Source organism: Tamandua tetradactyla, chromosome 8 (assembly GCF_023851605.1).
Source record: "Tamandua tetradactyla isolate mTamTet1 chromosome 8, mTamTet1.pri, whole genome shotgun sequence".
Classification (NCBI taxonomy): domain Eukaryota; kingdom Metazoa; phylum Chordata; class Mammalia; order Pilosa; family Myrmecophagidae; genus Tamandua; species Tamandua tetradactyla.
In genome coordinates this window covers 28,216,577-28,239,203 of record NC_135334.1, presented here as the reverse complement: position 1 = coordinate 28,239,203, position 22,627 = coordinate 28,216,577, and the positions used below count along the sequence as shown (strand labels likewise).

The window sequence follows — 22,627 nt, the reverse complement described above, 5'->3', positions numbered from 1 at the left end:
TAAATCACTTAATATTTGTAGATAAATAGATACATATCCTGTTACTTCTGTTTCTCTGGAGAACCCTGACTACTTGGGTCTGACTTATTTCATTTAGCATAGTATTTTTGAGGTTAATTCAACATGTGTCAGAACTTCATTCCTTTCTATAGCTGAGTAATATTCCATTGTATGTATATACCACATTTTAAAATCTATGTATTCATCATGGGTATTTGGATTGTTTGCACCTTTTAGGTATTATGAATAATGCTGATATAAACATTCATATACAAGTTTTTGTTTGAGTTCCTGTTCTCAGTTCTTTTGGGTATATACCTAAGAGTGGAATTGATGAGTCATAGTAGTAATTTTATGTTTATCCTTTTGAAAATCTGCCAAACTGAAAATCCTTTGTACTGCTTTTATGCAAATAATTAACTTCAGCTGTTGAAAACTTGGCTTTTGAAATCATGTAATGCTTATTATAACTTGGGAAGTTTATGTTCATATATTTATATATATATAAAACCCTCCCTGTAATAAGGAAGGTAAGGATGCTAAGTCCCAAATGGGGCTCCAATAGATCCGAATCTTGATGTCATGGACAGAACATGGTTATTTTTTTGGTCAAGAAAGTCTAGATTTAAATCCTTTCTCTGCCACTGACCTGCCATGCTACAGAACCGGCCCAGCTTACTCATCTGTAAAATGGAAGTTTACAAGGCATAGATCACAGGGTGTTCAAAAGGATAATATGAGCATATTCCAATGCATTTCATTAACAAATATTTGTTAACTGCCTTCCACACCTCAGCACTGTTCTAGATACCCAGGATGCAGCAATGAGCAAAACTACATTCAGAGATAATGTCCACACAGTGCCCAGCCTAGAGCCTGGACATAAACATGACCGTAGGCAAGTCTGAGGTCCTCATGTCAAGATGCTGCTTTGTTTCAAGAAAGTAATTTTTAAATCCATTATCTATCTCTGAAATAATTAGATGCAACCGTAAAAGCGTATTGAAAATAGCAGAAAAACAAAAATATCTCAGGATCTTGAACCCTCAACAGCACAAGGAACTATAGGCATCTACTGAAGGGCTGTGATCTATGGGTTGCAGGCAGGGCTAACCCTAGGACATGATAGATCAACGTGTTTGGGGCCGGTTCTTAAGGGCTTTGAGGATTATCAAGTAATAACGACGGAGGCTATCATGTGAGGAAGGAAGGAGAGGTTTTAACAGTTGCTCATATACATATAGAAATCAGGCTAAAGCTCATCCTCTTTGGTGCCACTGAGTCACAACACGTGAGATTGTCTCCCTCATATAACAGAATCCCAATGCGCACACACACACATACACAACAACAGCAGCAGCAGCTGCTCATATGCATATAGAAATCAGGCTGCAGCTCATCACTCTCAGTGCCATTGAGTCACGACCTGTGGAACTGCCCCCTCTTATATAACACACACAAAACACACACATTGCATTTACACCCCAAGCTCTGTGCTAGACACTGAGGATGCAACGCTTATGTAAGCACATTCCCCATCCTTGACAAATGTTCTAGTTTGTTAGCTGCCGGAATGCAATATACCAGAAACAGAATGACTTTTAAAAAGGGAAGTTTAATCAGTTGCTAGTTTACAGTTCTAAGGCCAAGAAAATGTCCCAATTAAAACAAATCTATAGAAATGTCCAATCTAAGGCATCCAGGGAATGATACCTTGATTGAAGAAGGCCGATGAAGTACACAATTTCTTTTTCAAGTGGAAGTGCACGTGGCGAACAGTCAGAATTTCTCTCTTATCTGGAAAGGCACATGGCGAACACAGTCAGGGTTCCTCTCTCATCAGGAAGGGCACATGGCAAACACAACGTCATCTGCCAGCTTCTTCTCCTGGCTTCTTATTTCATGAAGCTTCCCAGGAGGCATTTTCCTTCTTCATCTCCAAAGGTCACTGGCTGATGTACTCTGCTTCTTATGGCTGTAACGTTCTGCTCTGCTCTCTCTGAATCTCTCATTCTCCAAAATGTTTCCCCTTTTATAGGACTCCAGAAACTTATCAAGACCCACCCAAATGGGTGGAGTCAGGTCATCCTCTAATCCAGATTAACAACCACTCTTGACTAAATCACATCTCCAGAGAAATGATCTGATTACAGTTTCAAACATACAGTACTGAATAGGGATTATTCTGCCTTTATGAAATGGGATTTAGATTAAAACATGGCTTTTCTAGGGGACATACATCTTTCCAAACCAGCACAACAAGTTTATGGTCTAGACCAAGGGTCATCAAACGTTTTCTGCAAAGGGCCAGATAGTAAATATTTTAAACTTTGTGGGCCTGTATAGTCTCTGTCTCAACTACTCAACTCTGTCATTGGGGTGAAAAAGCAGTCATAGATCATATGTAAATGAGTGAGCATGACTGGATTCCAATAAAACATTTTTTACAAAAGCAGGTGGCAGACCAGATTTGATCCATGGGCTGTAGTTTGCTAACTCCACCCTGGAGGGAAGTGCAGACATGTAATTAGATAGGACCAATGAAATGTGAAAAAAAAAAAAAAACATGGCAGAAGGAAGCAGAGGATGGGCAAGAATGTAGCCTGATCTGGGGATTAAGGTAAGGCTTCCTATTTAGGATCTAGTATCTGCAATCAAGAGCTAACATTTCCAATTCTTTTTTGAAAGAGCAGACCCTCTAAGAATCATTGTTTCCATTTCAGGAGGCTATTGCAAAAGTCCAGAGGAGAGATGATGAAGACCTGAACTGGAATACTGATTTTAGGAATGGAGAAGACCTGATAAATGTTCTGGAAGGAAAATTGGCAGGATATCGTATAGACTATGGGAAGTGTCAAACAGGAGGGTGTCAAGGGCGATAGGCCATGTTTCTAATGAGAATAGAGTTTCTGACTATTCACCGAAATAGGAGGAGCATAATTAGGTGGAGAGGATTTTCAGGTAAGAAGATAAGGTTAATTTGCTTATGGAAAACTGAAATGGAAGTTTTCAGCAGGTGGTGGAGATACATGAATTCTGAGGCTTAGATTCAGGCTAGATTACTCCACCCTGAACAGTTGATGGAAACTCCTAACTGCTTTGCCCGGCACCCATCTTGACCCACTCAAATCCATCCTTATCAGCTGCCACAATATTCACCTAAAACAGAAATGTGACCCTGATATTCCCCAGCTAATTACTCTTCAGTTATTCCTATCTTCTCTGGAATGAAGTTCCTCAGCCTGGCCCCTGCCAACCTCTCCACCCTCCTCGGTCAACACTTCCTGCCTCCCATGAGTTCCTCCATGAGAAGTCAGGGCCCAGTCTAGGCTGGGGATTTGATGAACCAGTGCATATAAGGTGGACTAAGTCAGTGTTCCAGGGGACTGGGCTTCTCACCAAGGGCAAAGGAGTTAGAAATGCTTATCCTTGATAGCAGGAATGAGGTCTCAATTTCAGTCCTGGAGCCCTCAGCAAGATCACAAACCTTGTCCTGGCACCCTGGCACCACCAAGACCCCTCCCTCACCAACATGCTCTGAATCTGCAACTTCTCCAGAATTTACAGCAGACAGGAGAGAACCAGCAGGAGTGAGGCTTCCTTTCCCATTCTATCCTCACATCAACCACATCTGGTGAATTCAAGGCACTGTGGGGAGAAAAACTAGCTCCTCCTCCCACAGACCCTAAGGACCCCATTAAAAGCAGACTGCCTAGCAGTCACATCACAGCTCTTGACAAAGGAACAGATCATTCTCCCTCAGCTGGGAGCAGAGGCTGGTGGCTCAGTGCTGAAGTTTAGACCCTTCAGACAGCTCTTCAGAAGATTCGCTCTCTGGGTGGCCCCAGGCATTCACAGCTGATGTTTCAGGTTGTCAAAACCACGGTGATGGGAGAAGCATCCTCCTCAAAGATTATAGGTCAAAGAAACGAAAAGTTTTCAAGAAAGCATTTACAGAAAGGATGATCACTGCTAACAGGCTTGTTCTAGTCGAGCAGACATAAAGCGATAACAACAACAACAAAATCTTCCTGCTACCTATGGAATATTTCAGCCTTTACTTTGCATCAGGTGGATTTGCTTCTTACCTGGTGAGCTGTTATCTGACATCGTGCAAGAAAGGGTGATTCCAGACCATCTTTCATGGTTCAATAAACTGAAAATCTTTTTCTTCTGGTGTACAGATTTCAAAGAACCTTTGCTGTTACCTTGTGTTCAAAATTAAATGACATTTTAGTCCTTAGAGCAGTGCCTGACCAGCAGTGCCTGACCAGAGCAGTGCCTGACCAGCCTTGCCATAGGCCCAGCACCTGTCCTGGGCCTTGTCCTCCAAGGTGTGCCTTTCCAAATTGTCTTGATCCAACCTCGAAAGCTACAACATGCTTCAAGTACAGCCCCAAGAGAAATCTGTTTATATCAAAATATCCACTCCATTTGCACACCAATGTACATAGCTGCATTGTTCACCATACCCAAAGGATGGAAACAACCCTAGTGTACATTGAGAGATAAATGAACAAAATGTGGTATAGACATACAATGGAATATTATTCAGCGTTAAAAAGAAATGAAGTCCTTATCGTACGACCAATGGATGAACCTTGAAAACATTATGTTAAGTGAAATAAGTCAGACTCAAAAGGACAAATCTTGTAATAGGAAATAAATATCTGGAATAGGCAACTTCATAGATACAGAAAGTAGAATAAAGGTTACCAGGACTTGATGGAGCAGGCATTGGTGAGTTATTGCTTAATGCACTCAGCGTTTCTATTTAGGGTGATGAAAAAGCTTTGGTATTGGATGGTAGTGACGCTAGCATGACATCATAAATGTAATTCATGCCACTGAATGGTACACTTAGAAATGCCTAGAATGGCAAATTTTCTATTATATGTTTATGTTACCACAATTTTCAAAAATCTACTTCCTTTTCACTCTCATGCCCGGTTTTGTCCCTCTGCAGGCAGCTGTGACCCACTGTCCTGATACAATATTGCCCCAAGCAGTGTGGGACAATTAGTGAGACTGGTTTTCTAAATGTATAAGCAAGGATTTTAAAATTCATATCCCCAAAATGCTTCTTTTCTTAAGGGAGCTAATAAACATTTTTAAATGTCTCAATTTCCCAAACAAATACATATCAAGAAGTTTGATTATAGCTTTACCACACTATGAGTAGGCAATGATTTTGAAGCCACTGAAAGGAAACAGTGGAATTGGCCTTCAACTCTAACTCAAATAAGCTCCTTAACGATATTCCTTCTTTGTTATTTGTTAAGCCGCCTTTTCGTGTGCTCTTTTGAATGAATATAAAATTCCAAGCAGCAGCAGCAGGACTTTTGCTGTAGTATATTGCTTCTGCCATTGCCCGGATCATTAATTATCGTTGATAGTGAAAACATGGGCTTGGACAATTGGTAAAAAGTAATTATTTACCATCTGTTGTAGGCTGTTACGTGTAATTACTTAACAATGGCAGTAATCGTAAAATAAAGGTAATGGTAGCAGACATTTGAAGGCTGACATTACCAGAAAGGAGATTTCATCTCTATCCTGTACAGTTAACACCTTCTCTTTCTTTCTTCCTCTCCTCCTTTCCTTCTTCCTTCCCTTCTCTCTCTCTTTCTTATTTCTTCTTCCTTTTTCTTTTTAATTTAGCTAAAGTGCACTAACTGTCCACATGTTTGCTCAAACCCCATCTTGGGTGCACCTTTCGGTAAGCTTCTTTGGGCTTCCTTCTAGCAGCTCTAGCTCTGCATCATGTACATGCTGTTAGTAAACGCACCACACCACATTATAATACTACAGTCTGTGTCACCACCAGGTCTCTTGCACATCTCATTTACATGTCTGTTCATCAGTTGGGCTATGAGTTCCTGAAGCAAAGGGAATTTGTCTTTCCAGTGTTCAGGCTGTGCCCACCAAGTAATGAACACTCAACAGTTCTTTTTTTGAATGCATGCATGCATGAATGAATGAATTCCCTCAGTGAATCAAAGTACTTAAAACCAAATTATTAATCAACCCAAAATATTTATTTTTAAAATTTATTAACAGTTTTCATGAGAGATTGTATTATTCTTTCTAGAGGAAAAGACACATCTTTGATTCCCCTTGAGTCAGAGCTCCTGGGTGCAATTTCCACTGGTATTTAGGACTCTTTCTTGTTTAAAAAAAAAAAAAGAGGTTCCAGGCACCAGATTAGCTCTGCAGAGTGGGCTTCCTGGAAAACCTCATTTTACTTTCATGTGTGTTACAATGGGGATGGATAGGTAGAGGAAAAAACTCCTCCCCAAAATATGACCATTGGCTCATCCATTCATGTCAGTGCTTGTGTACTGAGTACCTATTATGTGCCAGAGACTGTGAAAAGTACTCACAATGCATACTTTAGTAGTCCCTGTTCTCAATGGCTCCAGCTAGTAAGAGAAGCACATAATATATATATATATATAAAACGATTTAATTTCCTAATTTCTACACCCAATGAATGTATAAGTTCTCAGGAGAACACAGAGGAAGAGAGTGATCCTCATTGACTGTGTTCTAAGCAAGGAGGGGTGCCAAATGGATTGTGGGGTGGCAATGGCTGGATTTAGGAGGCTGAGGTTGGAATCTGGATTATCTGTTTGCAAAAGGAGCCAGACTGAAGGCAGGGTAGAGAAACACAATTTGAGATGAGTTCTGTACATGGAAGTTCAGGGAAAGATAGCACAGCTGAGTTAGAAGTACTGCCTGGGAAATGTCTCTGCACGCTTTTCATCCAGAATGTTCAACAGAGCCAGGCATGGCCACTAAGGACGAATGAGAAAGGGCTTCCAGAAAGGTATGGTTTGAACTTCTTAAGTCTCCCAAACCATTTTGGCCCTCCCTCCCACCTCTGCTTTGCCTTTCCTTCTTTAGAAAAGTGATGGGGGGTGAGTGTTGGCTTCCAAGTATGTGGTAACTTCCACAGAGTACCTGATCGCTCCAGCTTTAGGATCCAAGTCAAGAAAAGCATTGTAATTTATGACCCTACCTCATGGTACTGCCAAGTCTTCCTTTAGAAGGCTGTTTTATATTCCTTCTTGAGTTTAGCATGCCATGTTTTCCTTTGCATATTAAAGGATGAAAAACAAGGTGATGGACAGATTCCCTCGGTACCAGAGTCAGCTGCCAAGCTTCTCTGACTGAGTTTTTCTCTTCCTACAACACTGCATTGCTAGTATGGCCTTCCCAAAGAGAACTTAAGAGAGTACCTATGTTTCACTCCTGTGTTTTCTAGTAAATTATCTGGGACATGACCAGGAAAAAAGAAAGGGAAAGTTACACATAAGTGGGTCCAAAGTACTATTGATTTTATAAGAGTTTTTATACTATGCTGAACCAGGAGAACAAATTGTGCTTTATATTTAACTTCAGCAAGAGACGTTATGTTTAATAGGTTTTTAAATGTCGTTTGACCTAGTACTGTCAAGAGAAGAACTACATTTTGTTCCTGCCTTACATGCAGGACATGATTTCTGCCGATAAATAATTTGTAATGCTGTTTCTATTGCTAAGACAGTGTTTCACACATCTGTTTTATGTTTCATTAATGGCACAACAAATGAAACCATCAACCATCCTGCTTCTCTCTATTAATTCAATGTATAAGAAAAATGTGTGATGACTCCAGACAGTAAGGCTGATTACAGTGTCGGAGAAATCTACTACTTTACTTATGGATCTGCAAAAGCTGCCAAAGCACAAATCATCATGCCGGCAAATGGCGATCCCATTTACTGTTTAAATCAAGATTGAGCACCGTGGTTTAATCCAGAGTGGAGCAGTTTAGAACCCATTAAGTACTAATTTAACTTAATCTCCAGTACCAAACTGATGGTGAATAAGTCAACTAGAATAGGAAGCACCAGTGGAGGAAAGACACTGTAAAGGTGGTTGGTAAGACTTCTCAACCTTCTTAAATAGGAGGTGATCTTGAGTTGGGCCAAAAAGACTATTTTTTTCTGTAGTTTTCTGTAGCAATGAATATGAAGTGGAGGAGTTTATTTTTCATTTTTTGGAAAGGAAGAGCTGAAATGTCTTTTACTAACAAACATGATCCTATATGCAGAAAATCTGCCAAATCCACAAATGTATGAGTTCAGCAAAGTTGCATGACACAAGATACACAAACTCATTTTCATATATATATATTACCAATGAACAACCCAAAAATGAAATTTAGAAAACAATACTATATACAATAGTAATAATAAAATAGGAATAAATTTAAGAAGCAATTTAGACTTACACTGAAAATGTCAAGATATTGCTAAGGGAAATTAAAATCAAAATAAGTAGTGAGATATTCCATGTCCATGGATTAGAGCAGCTAACATTGTCAGGTTGGCAGTGTTCTCCTAATTGATTTATAGATTCAATGCAATCCTTTTCAAAATTCCAACAGCCTTGTTTTACCTAAATGGGCAAGGTGATTCTAAATTTACACATTAATGCAAAGAACACAAAGTAGTCTAAACAATCTTGAAAAAGAGCCACACAGTGGGAGGATTCACATTTCCCGACATCAAAACTTACAAATCTACATGAATCAAGACAGTATTGTTAGCAGAAGTTTAAACTACAGATCCATTCAGATCAATGCAACAAAATGGAGAGTACAAAAGTAAACCCTTGTATTTGTGATCCACTGATACAACAAAGGCTCTGAGACAGCTCAATAGGGGGAACAATAGTCTTTCCAACAAATGATGATGTGATGGCTTTGACTGTGACTTCACACCATGCATATAAATTAACTCAAAACGGATCCAAGACCTAATGTATGAGCTAAAACTATAACACTCCAAGAAAACACAGGGGAAATTCCTCATCACCTTGGTTAATCAAAGGCTTTTTAGGTATGATATTAAAGCATAAAACATAACAAAGTAATGATAAATTGGACTTGAACAATTCTGAAAATTTTGTACATCAATAAACATCATTAAGAAAATGATCAGACAACTTATAGGTTAGGAAAAAATAATTGTAAATCATATTTCTGATAAAAGACTTGTATTTGGAATGTACAAATAACTCTGACAACCCAATAATAAGGCAAACAATCCAGTTTACAAATAGGTGAAATATTTTAATAGCTATTTCATCAAAGAAGATATATAAATGACTACAAGCACAGGACAAGCTGGACGACATAATTATGCAAATTAAAACCATAACCAAACATCACCTTTCACCCACTAGACTGACTTAATCAAAATGACAGTAACAAGTGTTGGTGTGGATGTGGAGAAATGGAACCCATTACATAGCTACTTTGCAAAAGAGTTTTATATTGTCTTAAAAGGTTGAACATAAATTTACCAAATGACCGAGCAATTCCACTTCTAAGGACCTCCCCAAGAAAAATGAAAACATATGTCTACACAAAGACTTGTATATGAACCTTCATGGCATATTCACCTGTCCATCAACTTGTCAATGGATGAACAATAATTTATATTTTGTTTATAATTTCTATTAATATAGAGTTTATATTGTACTAGAAAAAGGACAAAGAAAGAATGAGGATATGATTTGCAGAAACTTAAAAGTACCACATTTAAATTGCACAGAGCTGAATGAATAAGGGAGACACATGGTTGTAGAGTTGTTATATTGTTCTGATATGATAAAACCGTGAAGTAAATTATAAAATTATTTCTGTGAGTTATTTGCAAACATTGCTAGAACAGGAATCAGAGTTCTTATCCTCTGATTTACCTTTACCAAAAATGCTTTTTAGAAACAGAATCCACAGAGATCTGACAATGCTGTGCCTCTGTTCAATTTTATTGAGATATATTCACATACCATATAATCATCCAAAGTATGCTATCAGTGGCTCACAGTATCATCATAAAGCTGTGCAATCATCACCACAAACAATTTCAGAACATTTTCATCATTCAAAAAAAGAAAGAAAAAAGAACGCACAAAACATCCCATACTCCTTATCCCCACCTATTATTTATTTATTTATTTATTGTCTTCATTTTCTTACTCATCTGTCCATACACAGGATAAAGGGAATGTCTGTCACAAAGTTTTGACAATCACATGGTCACACTATAGATCTATATAGTTATACAATCATCTTCAAGAATCAGGTCTACTGCATTACAGTTCAACAGTTTCAGGTGCTTCCTTCCAGCTATTCGAATACACTAGAAACTGAAAAGGAATATCTATATAATGCATAAGAATAACCTCCTGAATGACCGCTCAACTCTATTTGAAATCTCTTAGCCACTGAAGCTTTATTTTGCTTGATTTCTTTTCACCCTTTGGTTAAGAAAGCTTTCTCAATCACATGATGCCAGGGTCAGGTTCATCCCTGGAAGTCATGTCCCATGTTGCGAGGGATATTTAGACCCCTGGAAGTCATGTCCAACATAGGCAGGAAAGATGGTGAGTTTATTTGCAGAGTTGGCTTAGAGAGAAAAGCCTCATCTGAACAACAAAAGAGGTTCTCTGGAGCTGGGGCCAAGTGACAGCTTAGCGAGGTGTGGGATTCAGTTAGTCCTCCAGAGCAGGTAGTAAATAGCCAGGAACAGTACAGAATAACTGCTGGGGCCACGTCAGTGACTGGACACACAGCATACCCCAACCTGGACAAGCTGGACCAGCTGGGAGCCCACCCAGAACTGTGAGTTCCCCAAACAGCAGTGGCTGGCACCCCTCCCCCACAGGGTGCTTCCCAGAGGGAATAGGAAAGAGATTTTAACAGCAGCAGGGGCTGAGTGCAACCAAGATCCAATTGTGGAATTAATTAACAAATTTTGACTACTAAAAATAGGCCCCCACCTCAGCTGAACCTCAAGTAAAAGTGGAAGTTGCTGGGTTTTACTCCAGCGCAAAGGGGGCAGGGGTGACAGAAAAAGAAATAAGCAAAAACAACAACAACAAAAAAAACAGAGGTTTTTTGGATTGGATAGCACATAATACTTGAAAGGGTCTGGGTCCTGAAGGAAAAGACAAGGCACATAGGACCTGAAGATACACAAAGCAACATACCAACTTAAGCTCTTGATTGGCAAACCCAAGGAATAGGGGGTCCTCCTCTGAAAAGGACTTTTCTTTTTCTTTTTCTTTTTTTGTGGCTGTGTTTCTATGGCTTGACTACTCTTTAGATACAGGTGCAAGGCTTCTCAGGCTCCAACTGCCCCAGACATAGGCAGAATTAAGCTTGTTTGAGTGTTTGTCTGGAGCCTGCACCTTTCCCGGGAGAGGGCTGAGGCCCAGTTCAGGTGGACTCCCTTCCTCAAGGAATTCAGATCCCAGGGTCTGGAAAAGTGAAGTGATTAAAGCCAGCCTACAACCTCTCCTCTGTTTCAACCACGCCCCCAGCAGGAAGAGTCTGTTAAAGTTAAAGGTACCACATCACCTCATACTGGTGGGACCCACAGGCAGAAAAGTGCCACATACTAGGCAGGATAGGAAAAATGCAGAGTCCAGAGGCTTCATAAGAAAACCTTTCAATCTGCTGGGTCTCACCCTCAGGGAAAACTGATGCAGGTGACTCTTTCCTCCTGAGAGGAGATGAGTTTGGTCTGGGAAAATATGACTGGGGTCTATAATACCTAAGTAGACCCTCCTAAGTGGCAGGGGAAAGGCACCATACAGACAGGGAAAGAAACAAAAAAAAACAAGAACTGAAAAATTCTGATCTGTTAAACAAAACCTAAGCTAGAGGTCTAGAATAAGTTGAACTAAATGTCAAAGAACAGGTAGACAGCAAAGTCATCCAGCAAGAAAATCCTGGGTAAAAAAAGTGAAACACTCCAGAATAAGCTAATTAAGGTAATTAAATGCCTAGGCACTAGCAAAAAATAATGAATCATACTAGGAAAATTGAAGGTACGGCCCAGTCAAAGGAACAAACCAAAAATTCAAATGAGATACAGGAGTTGAAACAATTAATTCAGAATATTCGAACAGATGTGGAAAACCTCATCAAAAATCAAATCAGTGAACTGAGGGAGGAAGGCAAGGAATGAACAATAAGAAGAAATCAAAAGTCTGGAAAAGCAAATCACAGAGCTTATGGGAATGAAAGGCACAGTAGAAGACAAATTAGATATGACATATAAAATCCAAAAAGCAAAATGGTAGAAGAAAGTACTGCCTCTACAGTAATAATACTAAATGTTAATGGATTAAACTCCCCAATTAAAAGACATAGACTGGCAGAATGGATTAAAAAACAGGACCCATCTATATGCTGTCTACAGGAAATATAACCAAGGATAAACTTAGGTTGAAAGTGAAAGGTTGGTAAAAGATATTTCATGCAAATAACAATCAGAAAAGAGCAGGAGTAGCTATACTAACATCAGATTTCAAATGTAAAACAGTTAAAAGAGACAAAGAAGGGCACTATGTATTAAAAAAAGGAACAATTCCACAAGAAGACATAACAATCATAAATATTTATACACTGAGCCAGAATGCCCCAAAATACATGAGACATATACTGAAAAGAGAAATAGACACATCTACCATAATAGTTGGAGACTTCAATTCCACACTCTCATCAATGGACAGAACATCTAGACAGAGGCTCAACAAAGAAACAGAATTTGAATAATACAATAAATGAGCTAGACTTAACAGACATTTATAGAACATTACACCCCACAACAGCAGGATATATCTTTTTCTCAAGGGCTCATGGATCATTCTCAAGGATAGACCATCACAAAGCAAGTCTCCATAAATTTAAAAAGATTGAAATCACCCAAAACACTTTCTCAAATCATAAAGGAATGAAGTTGGAAATCAATAATAGGCAGAGTGCCAGAAAATTCACAAATATATGGAGGCTCAACAACACACTCTTAAACAACTAGTGGATCAAGGAAAAAATTACAAGATAAATCAGTAAATATCTCAAGGCAAATGAAAATGAAACCACAACATATCCTAATATATAGGATGCAGCAAAAGCAATGTTAAGAGGGAAATGTATTGCCCCAAATGCCTATATCAAAAAAAAGACAGAGCAAAAGTCCCGGAATTAACTGTCCACTTGAAAGAACTAGAGAAAGAATAGCAAACTAACCCCAAAGCAAGCAAAAGGAAACAAATAATGAAGATTAGAGCAGAAATAAATGAAATTGAGAACATGAAAACAATCAAGAAAATCAACAAACCCAGAAGTTGGTTCTATGAGAAAATCAATAAGATTGATGGACCCTTAGTGAGGTTGACAAAAAGAAGAAGAGAGAGGATGCAAATAAATAAAATCAGAAACGGAGGAGGAAACATAATCACCAACCCCACAGAACAAAAGGAAGTAATGAGAGGATACAATGAACAACTTTATGCTAATAAACTCAACAATTTAAATGAAATGGACAACTTCCTAGAAAGGCATGAACAACCAACATTGACTCGAGAAGAAATAGACGACCTCGACAAACCAATCACAAGTAAAGAAATTGAATCAGTCATTAAGAAGCTCCCCAAAAAGAAAAGTCCATGACCAGATGGCTTCACATGTGAATTCTACCAAACATTCAAGAAAGAATTAGTACCAATCCTGCTCAAACTCTTACAAAAAATTGAAGAGGAGGGAAAACTACCCAACTCATTCTATGAAGCCAACATCACCCTCACACCAAAGCCAGATGAAGACATTACAAGAAAAGAAAACTACAGACCATCTCTCTAATGAATAAAGCAATCTGCAAAACTCCTCAACAAAATTCTTGCAGATTGAATCCAGCAGCACATTAAAAGAATTATACACCATGACTAAGTAGGATTCATCCCAGGTATGCAAGGATGGTTCAACATAAGAAAATCAATTAATGTAATACACCATATCAACAAATCAAAGCATAAAATCCACACGATCATCTCGATTGATGCAGAAAAGGCATTTGACAAAATTCAACATCCTTTCTTGCTGAAAACACTTCAAAGGATAAGAGCAGAAGGGAGCTTCCTCAACATGATAAAGGGAATATATGAAAACCCACAGCTAACATCATCCTCAATGGGGAAAAACTGAAAACCTTCCCCCTAAGATCAGGAACAAGACATGGATGTCCACTATCACCATTGTTATTCAACATTGTGTTGGAAGTTCTAGCCAGAGCAATTAGACAAGAAAAAGAAATACAAGGCATCAAAATTGGGAAGGAAGAAGTAAAACTCTCACTTTTTGCAGGTGATACAATACTATATGTTGAAAACCCCGAAAATATCCACAGCAAAACTACAAGAGCTAATAAATGAGTACACAAAGTGACAGGTTACAAGATCAACACTCAAAAATCTGCAGTGTTTCTATACACTAGTAATGAACAATCTGAGGGGGAAAATCAAGAAAAAAAATTCCATTTACAATTGCAAGCAAAAGAATAAAATATTTAGGGACAAATTTAACTAAAGAGACAAAAGACCTATACAAAGAAAATTATAAGAAATTGTTAAAATAAATCACAGAAGACCTAAAAAAAAAAGGAAGAGCATACCGTGTTCATGGATTGGAAGACTAAATATAGTTAAGATGTCAATTTTACCGAAATTGATTTACAGATTCAATGCAATATCAATTAAATTCCAAAAACTTACTTTCCAGAAATAGAAAAACCAATACCCAAATATATCTAGAAGGGCAGAGTGCCCCAAATAGCTAAAAATATCTTGGGAAAGAAAAATGAAGTCATTGGTCTCATGCTACCTGACATATTATGAAGCTACAATGGCAAAAAAAACATGGTACTGGCATAAAGATAGATATACTGACCAATGGAATCAAATAGAGTGTTCAGATATAGACCCTCTCATCTATGGACAATTGATCTTTGGTAAGGCAGTCAAGCCAACTCACCTGGGTCAGAACAGTCTCTTCAATAAATGGTGCCTAGAGAACTGGATATCCACATGCAAAAGAATGAAAGAGGATCCATATCTCATCCCCTATACAAAAATCAACTCAAAATGGATCAAAGACCTAAACATTAGATCTAAGAACATAAAACTGTTAGAAGAAAATGTAAGGAAACATCTTATACATCTTATAACAGGGGGCAGTTTCCTAGACCTTACACCCATAGCACAGGCATTGAAGAAAGAAAGAAAGAAATGGGAATGCCTCAAAATTAAACACTTTTGTGCATCAAAGAACTTCATCAAGAAAGTAAAAAGACAACCTACACAATGGGAAACAATATTTGGGAACGATATATCAGATAAAGGTCTAGTATCCAGAATATATAAAAAGATTGTTCAACTCAACAACAAAAAGACAGACAACCCAATTACAAAATGGACAAAAGACATGAACAGATACTTCTCAAAAGAGGAAATACAAATGGTCAAAAGGCACATGAAAAGATGCTCAATTTCCCTGGCTATTAGGGGAATGCAAATCAAACCCATGAGATATCAACTCACACCCTTCAGAATGGCCATTATCAATAAAACAGAAAATGACAAGTGCTGGAGAGAATGTGGAGAAAGAGGCACACTTATCCACTGTTGGTGGGAATGTCAAATGGTACAGCTGCTGTGGAAGTCAGTTTGACAGTTTCTCAGGAATCTAAGTATAGAAATGCCATATGACCCAGCAACACCACTGCCAGGTATCTACTCAGAGGTCATGAGGGCAAGGACACAAATGGACATTTGCACATCAATGTTTATAGCAGCATTGTTTACAATTGTCAAGAGATGGAAACAACCCAAATGTCCATCAACAGACAAGTGGCTAAACAAGCCATGGTATATAGATACAATGGAATATCATGCCGCTTAAGACAGAATAAAGTTATGAAGTATGTAACAACATAGATGGACCTTAAGGACATTATGCTGAGTGAGATTAGCCTGAAACAAAAGGACAAACACAGTATGGTCTCATTGATATGAACTGACATTAGTGAATGAACTTGGAGAATTTCAGTTGGTAACAGATACCATCAGGAGATAGAAATAGGGTAGATATTGGGTAATTGGAGCTGAAGGGATACAGATTGTACAACAGGACTGATTGCAAAAATTCAGAAATGGATAGCACAACACTTCCTAACTGTAATACAATAATGTTAGAACACTGAATGAAGCTGAATCTGAGAATGATAGAGGGAGGAGGCCTGGGAGCACTAATGAAACCAGAAGGAATGATAGACGATAAAGACTGAGATGATATAATCTAGGAATGCCTAGAGTGTGTAATAATAGTGACTAAATGTACAAATTTGAAAATGTTTTTGCATGAGGATGAACAACAGAATGTCAACAATGCAGGGTGCTGAAAATAGATGGTAATGAATATTTTAAAACTTTGAGTTATGTGTGAGACTAAAGCAAAAAATTTCTATTTTGACTAGTGCATTTCCTAATATAATTATGTGGACAGCTTAATCGAGTACCGTAGTACTTGGAACCTTGAGTAGGGCATGAGGTTTTGTAGGTTTGTTCAGAATGATGCCTCGAGAAATCCTAGAGTGATTTGAACAGTGAATAAAAAAGTATTTGCACAGTCCCCTTGGGGAATGGTGAGAAAAGGGAAAAATTCAACTTCCCCAAGTGGAGAATCCTTGATATTCTCACAAGCAGTGGGGACAACCAAAGCAATAGGCTGTACCCCCAATCTTGGGGTTTGTTCCTATGAAACTTAACCCTGCAAAGGATAGACTAAGCCTACTTAAATGAGGCCTAAGAGTCACCCCCAAGAGAACTTTTTTTGCTGCTCAGGTATGGCCTCCCTCTCTCAGCCTACATGCCAAGCAAACTCACTGCCCTCCCCCTCTCTACGTGGGACATGACTCCCAGGGGTGTGGCCCTTCCTGGCAACGTGGGACAGGAATCCTGGAATGACCTGGGACTCAGCATCAAGGGATTGAGAAACCCTCTCGACCAAAAAGGGGAAGAGTGAAATGAGACAAAATAAAGTGTCAATGGCTGAGAGATTCCAAACAGAGTCGAGAGGTTATCCTGGAGATTATTCTTACGCATTAAGTAGATATCACCTTTTCAGTTAAGGCATAATGGAAAGGCTGGAGGGAACTGCTTGAAAATGTAGAGCTGTGTTCCAGTAGCCATGTTTCTTGAAGATGATTGTATGATATAGCTTTCACAATGTGACGTATGATTGTGAAACCCTTGTGTCTGATGCTCCTTTTATCTACCATATCGACAGATGAGTAAAACATTAAAAAAAAAAAAAAAAGGTTCTCTGGCAGTGACTCCTAGGCATAATTAAAAGTAGGTTTAGCTTCTCCTTTGCAGGAATAAGTTTCATAAGGGCAAGGCCCAAAACAAGAGTTTGGTTTATTAAATTGGTAGTACCTCATGCTTCCAAGAATATCAGGAATTCCCCAGGTGAGGAAGTTTAATATTTCCATATCTGGGGATGTTGCAAATACTTTTTAATTTTCCACCCAAATTTCTCTGGGATGTATCAGAATATTACATTAACCTGTACAAAATAACACAATCTCATTCCCTATTCAAGGTTCCCTGTAATCATATTGTTTACATAAACTGACAATACAAGTTAAATTAGTGTACTACAGAAAATGTAATTAAGCATCTCTTCCTTTGGTCTTACAAAGAAGTTGAAGTTGTTAAGCACAGTCAACACTTATCTTTTACCCTGAATTCTGATTCACCTTATCCCTAATCAGGTAAGTTTCATTCATATTCTAATTGAAACTTGATCCCTTTTCAACTTCTTTAATAGTTGCTGTATGGGGTAATGGTGACTTTCATAGCTTTATAATTCTGAGTCTCTTGGGTCATACAGATACCCAAATTTCCAGGGAATGACCAAGTTATACATAAAGAGCTCAGCATCTCAGAATTTAGATATATCAATTAAAGCTCAGGAGTAGATGTGACTGCTGTTAAGAGCTTACAGTCTAGGAACCTTTAAAATAAGCCTCATTGAACATTCTGTATCTTTAATCTTCAATTGCCCAATCTCTGCCCACGTTCTATCACCTGATAACATATACTCTTGGATTCAGTTCTCAGAGTTTTCACATTGCAATTGGTCCATACTAGTGAGGCCTTACTATATTTGTCTTTTCGTTTCTGGCTTATATCACTCCAATAATGTCTTCAAGTTTTATTCACCTTGTTGAGCACTTTACAACTTTATTCCTTCTTGCAGCCACTCAATATTCCATTGTGGAAGAGTTTATTTACACCTCATATGTTATAACAGCTTTACAAAATACCTAAATTGATGGGGAGGTCTGTTTTCCTGGGTTTTAAAGGAAATCAAAGTTTGCACCAAGTACAAGAGCCTTAATTTTTAGTTTAGCGTAGCTTGCTCCACCATCCTTCCTATATATCAATAATGCTTCTAAAGTACTCTGTAGACCATTTCTGTTCCATTGAGGTTCTAATAATAATAACGTATCTGTACTAGGAAGGTCATGCCTTTTGTTTGGTTTTCATTTTAACCAAAGTGCATGTTTGTGGAGAAGTTGGCTAAAGTTATGGAATTGAGCCGTCTGGCTTGGACTACCTCAAGCTCACCCACTTCACTGGTTCCTTTTCCATTGGTTCCCTTGAATAGTGCCTTTTGTGTCTATTACTGCTGATCTCTACCATCCCAAAGTCTTTATCAATGGTATTTGCCACCCACTGACATCCTGCGCACTCTTTTATCTTAGAACATTTTCTAAGGTCCTTTTGTGGTTGGGCTATAGAAAGAGTCAGCATTGGAATTTTGGCCTTCTTTACATTTGCAGTGTGGGGACTGCAGGAGTATGATGTTTAACATGTTCCTGCAGATGTTGAGGAGGGCATTGTGGTTCTGAGAAGTAACACTGGCAAGAAGTTATCAGAGATCCTTGATCCAGATGTGGTTTCAAGTGTTGACCTTAAAGCGCTGAATATCATGGTATACCAAGGAGCACAAATTTAATGTAACCTGGCCTTGGGGGTTGTGATAAGGAAATATTTCAGTGGAGGAGAAGGCAACTATGCTACAGTTCTTCTTTAAAAAGCAAACACACACACAAAGGCACAGACACACATATCCTGAATCAAATTAAAAGTGATAGTTGGCCAAATAAGAAGTCAAAAGTTAGGAGGACACCTGGAAACAAAAATGACAACATCAGAGAAGCATAGAGGTGAGAAACAACGTGGTGTGGACAGGGTCAGGGGTCAGGGGTCAGGGCTGGGGCCCAAACATCAGAATAGAAATAGCAAAAGATGGGCCTGGAGGAGTAGCAGGGGCAGGATCACAAAGGGTCTGGTATGCTGTTGTGAGGAGGCTGTACCTTCTTCAATAGATGGTGGGGTTTAATGGTGTAAGCAGGGGAGTGATGGGGTAGATTTCAGTTTCACTGAGCAGAGGGTTGATCTAAGAAGAATCAGACTGGTAGCAGAGAGAACAATCCAGAAGGCATATTGAGTAGTCTTGATAGGGGATTACAAAGGCCCATACTAAGAATGTGTGATCTGGGAGAGCCAGAAAGAGATTCAAAGAAATTACTTGTTGGCTTTGAAGATGGAAGGGAGTTATGTTGCAGCTCAAAAGAAGCCATTTGAAATGAGAAATTAGAAGAGAACTCTAGCAGATGTCACCACGTGCCTTCTCAATTGACAGAGGAGCCCCAAACATCATCAGCCCTTTTCTGAGTCAGGATGTTCTGTCCATTGATGAAGATGGGAAGTTGAGGTCTCCAACTATTGTGGTGGGTGTGTCCGTTTCTCCTTTGAGTGTTTCCAGCATTTGCCTCATGGATTTTGGAGCAGTCTGGCTTGGTGCATAGATATTTATGGTTGCTTCCTTTTTAAAAACTGAATATGTGACTTTCGGAGAAAATGGTGGCTTAGTAGGATGCGCGGGTCTTGGTTCCTCCTCCAAAACAGCTACTGGAGAAGTAGAGGCGATTCGGAGCGGCTCCCAGAGCCACGACAGAGACCAAGAAGACAGTGTACCCCATTCTGGAACAGTTGACTGGCTGGGAGAACCCGCTCCAGTGAGATCACCGAGGGGCGCAGGCTTCCCCGGGCCAGGGCAGCAGGAGGCCGGAGTCCCTCCCTCCCTCCCTCCCTCCTTCCAGGGCCGGCTGGGAGAATTGGACAGGCAGTCCACTCAAGCCGAGGCGGCTGGCGCCCCTCCCCCATGCACGGCTCCCCGGACCAGCTGGGAGAATTGGATTGGAGATCCCCAAGCCGTGGAGAACGGTGACCGGGGTCCCTTCCAAACACGTGGCTTCCCAGTTCAGCTGGGAATGGTGGATAGACACTTCCCCAAGCCGTGGCGGCTGGCGACCCCCCCCCCCACAGCAAGAGTTTTCCAAACTTAAAGGGGCCACAGCATCTTTTACTGGTGAGACCCGCAGACTAATGAGCACCACGAGCGCCACCTAATGGGCAGGATAAGAGGGGCGGAGCCCAGAGATTTCACAGAGAAATCTTTCAACCTGCGGGGTCTTACACCCAGGGAAATCTGATTAAATGCCCAGACGCCAGCAGAAGATAACAGATCACACTGAGAAAATTGAAAATATGGCCCAGTCAAAGGAACAAACCAATAGTTCAAATGAGATACAGGAGCTGAGACAACTAATGCTGAATATACGAACAGAAATGGAAAACCTCTTCAAAAACCAAATCGATAAATTGAGGGAGGACATGAAGAAGACATGGGCTGAACAAAAAGAAGAAATAGAAAAACTGAAAAAACAAATCACAGAACTTATGGGAGTGAAGGACAAAGTAGAAAAGCTGGAAAAAGCAATGGATACCTACAATGGTAGATTTAAAGAGACAGAAGCTAGAATTAGTGAATTGGAGGATGGAACATCTGAATTCCAAAAAGAAACAGAAACTATAGGGAAAAGAATGGAAAAATTTGAACAGGGGATCAGGGAACTGAATGACAATATGACGCGCACAAATATACGTGTTGTGGGTGTCCCAGAAGGAGAAGAGAAGGGAAAAGGAGGAGAAAAACTAATGGAAGAAATTATCACTGAAAATTTCCCAACTCTTTTGAAAGACCTAAAACTACAGATCCAAAAAGTGCAGCGCACCCCAAAGAGAATAGACCCAAATAGGCATTCTCCAAGACATTTACTAGTTAGAATGTCAGAGGTCAAAGAGAAAGAGAGGATCTTGAAAGCAGCAAGAGAAAAACAATCCATCACATACAAGGGAAACCCAATAAGACTATGTGTAGATTTCTCAGCAGAAACCATGGAAGATAGAAGACAGTGGGATGATATATTTAAATTACTAAAAGAGAAAAACTGCCAACCAAGACTCCTATATCCATCAAAATTGTCCTTCAAAAATGAGGGAGAAATTAAAACATTTTCAGACAAAAAGTCACTGAGAGAATTTGTGACCAAGAGACCAGCTCTGCAAGAAATACTAAAGGGAGCACTAGAGTCAGATACGAAAAGACAGAAGAGAGAGGTATGGAGAAGAGTGTAGAAAGAAGGAAAATCAGATATGATATATATAATACAAAAGGCAAACTGGTAGAGGAAAATATTATCCAAACAATAATAACACTAAATGTTGATGGACTGAATTCCCCAATCAAAAGACATAGACTGGAAGAATGGATTAAAAAACAGGATCCTTCTATATGCTGTCTACAGGAAACACATCTTAGACCCAAAGATAAACATAAGTTGAAAGTGAAAGGTTGGGAAAAGATATTTCATGCAAATAACAACCAGAAAAGAGCAGGAGTACCTATACTAATATCCAACAAATTAGACTTCAAATGTAAAACAGTTAAAAGAGACAAAGAAGGACACTACCTACTAATAAAAGGAACAATTCAACAAGAAGACATAGCAATCATAAATATTTACGCACCGAACCAGAATGCCCCCAAATACGTGAGGAATACACTGCAAACACTGAAAAGGGAAATAGACTCATATACCATAATAGTTGGAGACTTCAATTCACCACTCTCATCAATGGACAGAACATCTAGACAGAGGATCAATAAGAAATAGAGAATCTGAATATTACTATAAATGAACTAGACTTAACAGACATTTATAGGACATTACATCCCACAACAGCAGGATACACCTTTTTCTCAAGTGCTCATGGATCATTCTCAAAGATAGACCATATGCTGGGTCACAAAACAAGTTTTAACAAATTTAAAAAGATTGAAATCATACACAACATTTTCTCGGATCATAAAGGAATGAAGTTGGAAATCAATAATAGGTGGAGTGCCAGAAAATTCACAAATATGTGGAGGCTCAACAACACACTCTTAAACAACGAGTGGGTCAAAGAAGAAATTGCTAGAGAAATCAGCAAATACCTCGAGGCGAATGAAAAAGAAAACACAACATATCAAAACTTATGGGACGCAGCAAAGGCAGTGCTAAGAGGGAAATTTATTGCCCTAAATGCCTATATCAGAAAAGAAGAAAAGGCAAAAATGCAGGAATTAACTGTCCACTTGGAAGAACTGGAGAAAGAACAGCAAGCTAATCCCAAAGCAAGCAAAAGGAAAGAAATAACAAAGATTAGAGCAGAAATAAATGAAATTGAAAACATGAAAACAATAGAGAAAATCAGTAAGACCAGAAGTTGGTTCTATGAGAAAATCAATAAGATTGATGGGCCCTTAGCA

At 39.1% G+C, this 22,627-nt stretch overlaps 1 long non-coding RNA gene across 1 annotated transcript in view; it reads right to left on the bottom strand.

Annotated features, from left to right (window-relative positions):
- Nucleotides 1-4,793, bottom strand: part of LOC143643313 (uncharacterized) — a 49,481-nt gene extending 44,688 nt beyond the window's left edge. The window contains exon 1 of the long non-coding RNA XR_013156204.1: nt 4,717-4,793. This is a non-coding gene — a long non-coding RNA (uncharacterized LOC143643313). The remainder of the gene's footprint in view (nt 1-4,716) is intronic.
- Nucleotides 4,794-22,627: the final 17,834 nt, after the last annotated feature.